The following is an 11,423-nucleotide window of genomic DNA, read 5'->3' on the forward strand; positions in this document are numbered from 1 at the left end:
ACGCACAAACAAACATACAAACACTCTCTCACACACACACGTGCAAACACACACACACTCTAACACGTGCCCAAAACAGACACACATACGGGCACCACTCTCATCTCTCTCTCTCTCTCTCTCTCTTTCTGCCTCTCATATACACACCACCCAGCCCCCCCCACACACACACAGTCCCACTCCCCACTCCCTAAACTACTGATCCAAGATGGCGTGGCAGTGCAGACGTGTTTGTTGATGTCCCATGTAAATTTGGTCTTTTTTTAATCTCTTTTTGTATATATTTCAATATATTTCAATCTCTTTTTCCATTTTTAAATAAAATATACCTTCCGGCAACCCGACTCACCCAATGTGATACGGATCCACTATTTCTAGACCTTATCGCTAGAACCTCCATTAGAAGCTAGCCATCAGCTGCTAACCAGCTAATTAGCTACTAGCTATTTAGTCATTGTTAGCCACTGCTAGCGGCTTTAACCTCTAGCTCAGATACCAGCCACTTTTATCCTGGATAACACCCGTCAGTCCGCACAATGCGATATCAACCCTGAGCATATCAGGACTGCTTTTCTCCACCATTACTCCAGATTACTGGACCATTATTCCAGATTCTCGCAGCTAGCTAGCTGCTACCAAGTGGCCCAGCCCTGAAGCTAGCCTTTGAACCAGGCCCATCTCCCGGGACTGCTCAATGGACCCTATGATAATTCGGCTACACAACTGATGCCTCCCGGACTGTTCACTAACACGACTAGATTCCTGCCGTAAGCTCTGGACCTTTGCATAGGACCATCGCAACTAGTTGGTATCACCCACCAACAGATCACCCACCAACAGATCACCGACCAACAGATCACCAACACCAAAAGATCACCCACCAACAGATCACCCACCAACAGATCACCCACCAACAGATCACCCACCAACAGATCACCAACACCAAAAGATCCCCACCAACAGATCACCCACCAACAGATCACCAACACCAACAGATCACCGACACCAACAGATCACCGACACCAACAGATCACCCACCAACAGATCACCGACACCAACAGATCACCGACACCAACAGATCACCGGCACCAACAGATCACCCACCAACAGATCACCAACACCAAAAGATCACCCACCAACAGATCACCCACCAACAGATCACCAACACCAACAGATCACCGACACCAACAGATCACCCACCAACAGATCACCCACCAACAGATCACCCACCAACAAATCACCCACCAACAGATAACAAATCACCCACCAACAGATCACCCACCAACAAATCACCCACCAACAGATCACCCACCAACAGATCACCCACCAACAGATCACCCACCAACAGATCACCCACCAACAGATCACCCACCAACAGATCACCCACCAACAGATCACCCACCAACAAATCACCCACCAACAGATCACCCACCAACAGATCACCCACCAACAGATCACCCACCAACAAATCACCCACCAACAGATCACCCACCAACAGATCACCCACCAACAAATCACCCACCAACAGATCACCCACCAACAGATCACCCACCAACAAATCACCCACCAACAAATCACCCACCAACAGATAACAAATCACCCACCAACAGATCACCCACCAACAAATCACCCCCAACAGATCACCCACCAACAAATCACCCACCAACAGATCACCCACCAACTTTCGAATCCCACCGTACCTTCTCCGCTGTGTAATCCGGTTTCCGAGCCGGTCATGGGTGCACCTCAGCCACACTCAAGGTACTAAACAATATCATAACCGCCATCGATAAAAGACAGTCCTGTGCAGCCGTCTTCATCAACCTGGCCAAGGCTTTCAACTCTGTCAATCACCACATTCTTAACGGCAGACTCAACAGCCTTGGTTTCTCAAATGACTGCCTTGCCTGGTTCACCAACTACTTCTCAGATAGAGTTCAGTGTGTCAAATCGGACGGCCTGTTTTCCGGACCTCTGGCAGTCTCTATGGGGGTACCACAGGGTTCACTTCCCGGGCCGACTCTTTTCTCTGTATATATCAATGATGTCGCTCTTGCTGCTGGTGATTCTCTGATCCACCTCTACGCAGACAACACCATTCTGTATACTTCTGGCCCTTCTTTGGACACTGTGTTAACAAACTTCCAAACGAGCTTCAATGCCATACAACTCTCCTTCCGTGGCCTCCAACTGCTCTTAAACACTAGTAAAACTAAATGCATGCTCTTCAACTGATCGCTGCCCGTACCCGCCCGTCCAGCATCACTACTCTGGACGGTTCTGACTTAGAATATGTGGACAACTACAAATACCTAGGTGTCTGGCTAGACTGTAAACTCTCCTTCCAGACTCACATTAAGCATCTCCAATCCAAAATTAAATCTAGAATCGGCTTCCTATTTCCCAACAAGGCATCCTTCATTCACGCTGCCAAACATACCCTCGTAAAAATTACTATCCTACCGATCCTAGACTTCGGCAATGTCATTAACAAATTAGCCTCCAACACTCTACTCGGCAAACTGGATGCAGTGCCATCCAATTTGTCACCAAAGCCCCATATACCACCCACCACTGCGACCTGTATGCTCTAGTCGGCTGGCCCTCTCTACATATTAGTCACCAGACCCACTGACTCCAGGTCATCTATAAGTCTTTGCTAGGTAAAGCCCCGCCTTATCTCAGCTCACTGGTCACCATAACAACACCTACCCGTAGAACGCGCTCCAGCAGGTATATCTCACTGGTCAAAATAAAAGCAGCTTATAATACATATACAATATCCTGCTTTCCCTCTAGACAGCCTTCATCCATCCATCCATCCATCCTGCTTTCCCTCTAGACAGCTTTCATCCATCCATCCATCCATCCTGCTTTCCCTCTAGACAGCCTTCATCCATCCATCCATCCATCCTGCTTTCCCTCTAGACAGCCTTCATCCATCCATCCATCCATCCTGCTTTCCCTCTAGACAGCTTTCATCCATCCATCCATCCATCCTGCTTTCCCTCTAGACAGCCTTCATCCATCCATCCATCCATCCTGCTTTCCCTCTAGACAGCTTTCATCCATCCATCCATCCATCCTGCTTTCCCTCTAGACAGCCTTCATCCATCCATCCATCCATCCTGCTTTCCCTCTAGACAGACTTCATATGTCCATCCATCCTGCTTTCTCTCTAGACAGCCTTCATCCATCCATCCATCCATCCATCCTGCTTTCCCTCTAGACAGCCTTCATCCATCCATCCATCCTGCTTTCCCCTCTAGACAGCTTTCATCCATCCATCCATCCATCCTGCTTTCCCTCTAGACAGCCTTCATCCATCTATCCATCCATCCTGCTTTCCCTCTAGACAGCCTTCATCCATGCATCCATCCTGCTTTCCCCTCTAGACAGCCTTCATCCATCCATCCATCCTCTCTCCATCCATACTGCTTTCCCCTCTAGACAGCCTTCATCCATCCATCCATCCATCCATCCTCTCTCCATCCATCCTGCTTTCCCCTCTAGACAGCCTTCATCTATTCTCTTTTCTTTCCTTATTTTTCCTTCCTCCCTACATCCTCCCTCCATCCTCCCTCCATCCATCCATCCATCCATCCCTCCCTCCCTCCCTCCCTCCCTCCCTCCCTCCCTCCCTCCCTCCCTCCCTCCCTCCCTCCCTCCCTCCCTCCCTCCCTCCCTCCCTCCCTCCCTCCCTCCCTCTCTCTCTCTCTCCCTCCCACCCTCCCCCTCTCTCTCTCTCCCTCCCTCCCTCCCTCTCTCTCTCTCTCTATCCTCCCCTACATCCGCCCTCTGTCATCGACCCTCCCTCCCTCCATCCATCCCTTCCTCCATCCTCCCTCCCTCCCTCCCTCATCCCTCCATCCATCCTCCCTCCATCCATCCTCCCACCATCCTCCCTCCATCCTCCAACCCCCTCCCTCCCTCCCTCCCTCCCTCCCTCCCTCCCTCTCTCTCTCTCTCTCTCTCCCTCCCACCCTCCCCCTCTCTCTCTCTCCCTCCCTCCCTCTCTCTCTCTCTCTATCCTCCCCTACATCCGCCCTCTGTCATCAACCCTCCCTCCCTCCATCCATCCCTTCCTCCATCCTCCCTCCCTCATCCCTCCATCCATCCCTACCTCCATCCTCCCTCCATCCTCCCTCCATCCATCCTCCCACCATCCTCCCTCCATCCTCCAACCCCCTCCCTCCCTCCATCCTCCCTCCCTTCCTCCATCCTCCCTCCATCCATCCATCCATCCATCCTCCAACCCCCCCCTCCCTCCCTCCCTCCCTCCCTCCCTCCCTCCCTCCCTCCCTCCCTCCCTCCCTCCCTCCCTCCCTCCCTCCCTCCCTCCCTCCCTCCCTCCCTCCCTCCCTCCCTCCCTCCATCCCCTATCCATCCTCCCTCCCCCTCCCTCCCTCCCTCCCTCCCTCCCTCCCTCCCTCCCTCCCTCCCTCCCTCCCTCCCTCCCTCCCTCCCCCTCCCTCCCTCCTCTATCCATCCTCCCTCCATTCCCCCTCCCTCCCTCCATCCTCCCTCCATCCATCCATCAAGCCTCCCTCCATCTTTCATTCCGTCTATAGAGTGGCACAGAGGAGTTAAATTAGCCGTTTAGCAGACAAAGAGTCCAATGATCTGTCTTATTCAGTATAATAGAGATCTGCTATCTGCCCTCTACCCCATGATATCACCACACAGCTATGTGGCTGTGCCTAACAGACAGGCTGGCTTCCTATGACGCGGCAGGAACATGCGCACGCACGCACACACACACACACAGACACACACACAAACACACACACACACACACAAACTAGGGAAATAGTAGCTGCTTTGTCTGTCTGTGGGTGTTATTAGTCATGCAGAGCCTGGTGTTCCCCCGGAACACTGGAGTTCACTCATAACCCCCTGATCCCTAACCTCTGCTCTGACTTCCTATGCATCCCTGAGCCCATAGGGCACTATGTAGGGAATAGGAGCCAATAGGAGCCAATAGAGAACTATGTAGGGAATAGGAGCCAATAGGAGCCAATAGAGAACTATGTAGGGAATAGGAGCCAATGGAGAACTATGTAGGGAATAGGAGCCAATAGAGAACTATGTAGGGAACAGGAGCCAATAGAGAACTATGTAGGGAATAGGAGCCAATAGAGAACTATGTAGGGAATAGGAGCCAATACAGAACTATGTAATAAATAGGGTGCCACTTGGGACGCAGCCCTTGTCTCAGTCTGTCAGACAGTTAGGAAGGAAACAGAGCAGGAACACATAGACAACTGATCCAAGGTCGGTTTCATTTTTCCACTCTGATGGTTAAGGATAGTATTTAGAGAGGTATGCTGATCCTAGATATGTGCCTAACAGGTTCAAGGCTACTCAATAGTCTAGGAGTTGAGTTCTGATACAGCTCAGACACTGTACACATGAAGGTACCAAGAGAGTGCTGAGTTGCCTTCTAACAAGTCACAGCCTGTAATTGGCAGGTCCAACAACCATGCAATTCATATCACAATGAGCGTAATGCTGAGAATATGAATGTCTGCATCAGGTTTGAAGACAGCAGTGACATTTCACACAAGTTGTTGATGCAGATGAGTCATGAGAAGTAAACTTCAGAACCCTCTCCCTCTCTTCCTGTCCCGCTCTCTCCCTGTCCCCTCTCTCCCTGTCCCCTCTCTCCCTGTCCCCTCTCTCCCTGTCCCCTCTATCCCTGTCCCCTCTCTCCCTGTCCCCTCTCTCCCTGTCCCCTCTATCCCTGTCCCCTCTCCCTCCCCCTGTCCCCTCTATCCCTGTCCCCTCTCTCCCTGTCCCCTCTCCCCCCCTCCCCTGTCCCCTCTCTCCCCTGTCCCCTCTATCCCTGTCCCCTCTCTCCCTGTCCCCTCTCTCCCTGTCCCCTCTATCCCTGTCCCCTCTCTCCCTGTCCCCTCCCTGTCCCCTCCCCCCTGTCCCCTCTATCCCTGTCCCCCCCTCTATCCCTGTCCCCTCTCTCTCCCTGTCCCCTCTCTCCCTGTCCCTCTCCCTCTACCTGTCCCCTCTCCCTGTCCCCCCCTCTGTCCCCTCTCCCTGTCCCTGTCCACTCTCCCTCCCTGTCCCTCTCTTACCTAACCCCTCTATCCCTGTCCCCTCTATCCCTGTCCACTCTCTCCCTGTCCCTCTCTTACCTAACGTAGCAGGTGTAAAAGAAATGCCTGAGCAGGGTCGGGAAAAGCATCCTCCCTCCCTCCCTACTTCTCCGTAATCCTCCCTCCCTCCCTCCCTCTCTCCCCTCCCTCCCTCCCTCCCTACTTGTCTGTAATCCTCTCTCTCTCCCACCCTCCCTCTCTCTCTCTCTCCCTCTCTCCCTACTTGTCTGTAATCCTCTCTTTCTCCCCCCTCTTTCTCTCTATATCTCTCGACTCCCAATCCAAATTAAATTCAAACCTACTAACTTAAATTCATATTTCAATTTAACCCTGCTAACTGAAATTCATATTTAAATTCAATGCTGCTAACCCAAATCCCATGAATAAATTCAAACATTACATGACTCAAAAGCCTGAGGGAGTATGTATTTGTGTCAACTTGTAATCTAATACCACTCTGAACAGAAAGAGACTGGTCTGAGCATGTACATAACTCAATCAATGTAGACGCGCACACACACACACACACACACACACACACACACACACACACACACACACACACACACACACACACACACACACACACACACACACACACACACACACACACACACACACACAAACAAGCACAAACAAATACATGCCCACAGCCTCTCTTCATTTTCCGGAACTATCTTTGGAATGTGTGGAATTCCAACCTGTGACACAGAGAGGTCAAGGTATGAATACTGAGATCAGATCTATTATGTAGACCAGAGAGGTCAAGGTATGAATACTGAGATCAGATCTATTATGTAGACCAGAGAGGTCAAGGTATGAATACTGAGATCAGATCTATTATGTAGACCAGAGAAGTCAAGGTATGAATACAGAGATCAGATCTATGATGTAGACCAGAGAGGTCAAGGTATGAATACAGAGATCAGATCTATGATGTAGACCAGAGAGGTCAAGGTATGAATACAGAGATCAGATCTATTATGTAGACCAGAGAGGTCAAGGTATGAATACAGAGATCAGATCTATGATGTAGACCAGAGAGGTCAAGGTATGAATACAGAGATCAGATCTATTATGTAGACCAGAGAGGTCAAGGTATGAATACAGAGATCAGATCTATGATGTAGACCAGAGAGGTCAAGGTATGAATACAGAGATCAGATCTATGATGTAGACCAGCGTGTTTTATGTCATTCTGTATCATTCTGGTCTTTATAACGATATACTGTATGTTCTGTTTCTGCTAAACCTTTCCATATGCTCCCAGACACACCGAAGAGACAGTAACCATGATTCAACACAGACACAGCCTGGGATGATGAGAGGATGATGAGGGGATAATGAGGGGATGTGCCCCAAATGCCATTTTATTCCTTTAATAGTGCACTACTTTTGACCAGGGATCTATGGGTTCTGGTCAAAAGTAGTGAACTAAATAGGGCATAGGGTGTCATTTGGGATGGTACAATCCAACTAATGCTATGTGCCTCTGAGGAGTCAACCTCAACCTCTCCTCTCCCCTCTCACACACCCACCTGATGCTCCTGGACTCAGAACACACACACACACACACACACACACACACACACACACACACACACACACACACACACACACACACACACACACACACACACACACACACACACACACACACACACACACACACACACACACACACACACACACACACACACTGGGCACTAGCCCATTCCACTATTTCTCCAGTCAGTAGGCTAGGCTTTCTGCTGTGTTTGCTTTGTGAATGCTCCACTTTACAAACTGATGATTTGTTGGCTTGGCTAAGGAGAGAAGAAAAAGAGAGAGGAAGAGGAGGAGGGAGGAGAGGTAGAGTAGAGGAAGAGGAAGCTAGAGAGGTAGAGAAGAAGCAGAATGAGAATGAGGGAGGAAGAGGACGATAGAGGTAGAGACAAGGTAGAGGAGAGGGAGAGAAGAGTTAGAAAAGAGGAAAGGAGAGGGAACCAAGAGAGGAGAAGAAGGGAGGAAAAGGAGGAAGATGAGGACAGAGAAGAGAGGAAGAGGAGAAGAAGGGAGGAAAAGGAGGAAGATGAGGACAGAGAAGAGAGGAAGAGGAGAAGAAGGCTGGAAGAAATGTTAATAAAATAATTGCCTTAATAACATTCCTATGGTTGGAACATGGTAAGACAGGCTCCTGAGTGGAGCAGCAGTCTAAGACACTGCATCTCACTGCTTGGATAGAATCCAGGCTGTATCACGACCGGCTGTGATTGGGAGTCCCATAGGGCGACGCACAATTGGCCCAGTGTCGTCTGGGTTTGGCCGGTGTAGACTATCATTGTAAATAAGAATTTGTTCTTAACTGACTTGACAAGTTAAATAAAGGTTAAAAAAAAGAAAAAAAAGACATGCCTCATAAATATAAGGGTTTGAATATAAAAAACATAAAATAAAAAAAACATAAAATAAAAAGGTTTGAAGTAATTATGGTTAAATCGTTTCAGAATGTTGACGGATGCTGCAGCGTACAACAGGCACTGACCTTCTGTCCTATCAGAACAACAGGCACTGATCTTCTGTCCTATCAGAACAACAGGCACTGACCTTCTGTCCTATCAGAACAACAGGCACTGACCTTCTGTCCTATCAGAACAACAGGCACTGACCTTCTGTCCTATCAGAACAACAGGCACTGACCTTCTGTCCTATCAGAACAACAGGCACTGACCTTCTGTCCTATCAGAACAACAGGCACTGATCTTCTGTCCTATCAGAACAACAGGCACTGACCTTCTGTCCTATCAGAACAACAGGCACTGACCTTCTGTCCTATCAGAACAACAGGCACTGACCTTCTGTCCTATCAGAACAACAGGCACTGACCTTCTGTCCTATCAGAACAACAGGCACTGACCTTCTGTCCTATCAGAACAACAGGCACTGACCTTCTGTCCTATCAGAACAACAGGCACTGACCTTCTGTCCTATCAGAACAACAGGCACTGACCTTCTGTCCTATCAGAACAACAGGCACTGACCTTCTGTCCTATCAGAACAACAGGCACTGATCTTCTGTCCTATCAGAACAACAGGCACTGATCTTCTGTCCTATCAGAACAACAGGCACTGACCTTCTGTCCTATCAGAACAACAGGCACTGATCTTCTGTCCTATCAGAACAACAGGCACTGACCTTCTGTCCTATCAGAACAACAGGCACTGATCTTCTGTCCTATCAGAACAACAGGCACTGATCTTCTGTCCTATCAGAACAACAGGCACTGACCTTCTGTCCTATCAGAACAACAGGCACTGATCTTCTGTCCTATCAGAACAACAGGCACTGACCATCTGTCCTATCAGAACAACAGGCACTGACCTTCTGTCCTATCAGAACAACAGGCACTGATCTTCTGTCCTATCAGAACAACAGGCACTGACCTTCTGTCCTATCAGAACAACAGGCACTGATCTTCTGTCCTATCAGAACAACAGGCACTGACCTTCTGTCCTATCAGAACAACAGGCACTGATCTTCTGTCCTATCAGAACAACAGGCACTGATCTTCTGTCCTATCAGAACAACAGGCACTGATCTTCTGTCCTATCAGAACAACAGGCACTGACCTTCTGTCCTATCAGAACAACAGGCACTGACCTTCTGTCCTATCAGAACAAGCAGGCACTGACCTTCTGTCCTATCAGAACAACAGGCACTGACCTTCTGTCCTATCAGAATGGACAGGCACTGACCTTCTGTCCTATCAGAACAACAGGCACTGACCTTCTGTCCTATCAGAACAACAGGCACTGACCGTCTGTCCTATCAGAACAACAGGCACTGACCTTCTGTCCTATCAGAACAACAGGCACTGACCTTCTGTCCTATCAGAACAACAGGCACTGACCTTCTGTCCTATCAGAACAAGCAGGCACTGACCTTCTGTCCTATCAGAACGAACAGGCACTGACCTTCTGTCCTATCAGAATGAACAGGCACTGACCTTCTGTCCTATCAGAATGAACAGGCACTGACCTTCTGTCCTATCAGAATGAACAGGCACTGACCTTCTGTCCTATCAGAATGAACAGACACTGACCTTCTGTCCTATCAGAATGAACAGGCACCGACCTTCTGTCCTATCAGAACGAACAGGCACTGACCTTCTGTCCTGTCAGAATGAACAGGCACTGACCTTCTGTCCTATCAGAATGAACAGGCACTGACCTTCTGTCCTATCAGAACGAACAGGCACTGACCCTTCTGTCCTATCAGAATGAACAGGCACTGACCTTCTGTCCTATCAGAACTAACAGGCACTGACCCTTCTGTCCTATCAGAATGAACAGGCACTGACCTTCTGTCCTATCAGAATGAACAGGCACTGACCTTCTGTCCTGTCAGAATGAACAGGCACTGACCTTCTGTCCTATCAGAACGAACAGGCACTGACCCTTCTGTCCTATCAGAATGAACAGGCACTGACCTTCTGTCCTGTCAGAATGAACAGGCACTGACCTTCTGTCCTATCAAAATGAACAGGCACTGACCTTCTGTCCTATCAGAACGAACAGGTACTGACCATTCTGTCCTATCAGAACGAACAGGCACTGACCTTTATGTCCTATCAGAACGATCAGGTACTGACCTTTCTGTCCTGTCAGAACGAACAGGCACTGACCTTTATGTCCTATCAGAACGAACAGGTACTGACCATTCTGTCCTATTAGAACGAACAGGCACTGACCTTTATGTCCTAGCAGAATGATCAGGTACTGACCTTTCTGTCCTGTCAGAACGAACAGTTCCTCAAGTATGTCACGGAATCCAGCCTTTAGATAGTAATAATTATCCTATATTATATCTGTAAAAAATGACTGGTGTTTAGCCTATTTATATATATAGTATAAATATACAGTACCAGTCAAAAGTTTTGACACACCTACTCATTCAGCTGGTTGGCTGGTTGGCTGCCTGGCTCCCTGCCTGGCTGGCTGGCTGGTTGGCCGGTTGGTTGGTTGGCTGGTTGGTTGGTTGGTTGGCTGCCTGGCTCCCTGCCTGGCTGGTTGGCTGGCTGGCTGCCTGGCTCACTGCCTGGCTGGCTGGTTGGCTGGCTGGCTGTGGGTGCTGGAGCTGGGCCCGTGACGAGTCTCTGCTGCTCTGGGTTTTACGGTGCCACCAAATTCTGCTAGGGTACCAATATGCTAGAGAACCAATATGCTAGAGTACCAATATGCTAGAGTACCAATATGCTAGAGTACCAATATGCTAGGGTACCAATATGCTAGAGTACCAATATGCTAGAATACCAATATGCTAGGGTACCAATA

The sequence above is a fragment of the Oncorhynchus tshawytscha genome, linkage group LG08, assembly GCF_018296145.1.
Source record: "Oncorhynchus tshawytscha isolate Ot180627B linkage group LG08, Otsh_v2.0, whole genome shotgun sequence".
In the NCBI taxonomy this organism is placed as follows: Eukaryota; Metazoa; Chordata; class Actinopteri; order Salmoniformes; family Salmonidae; genus Oncorhynchus; species Oncorhynchus tshawytscha.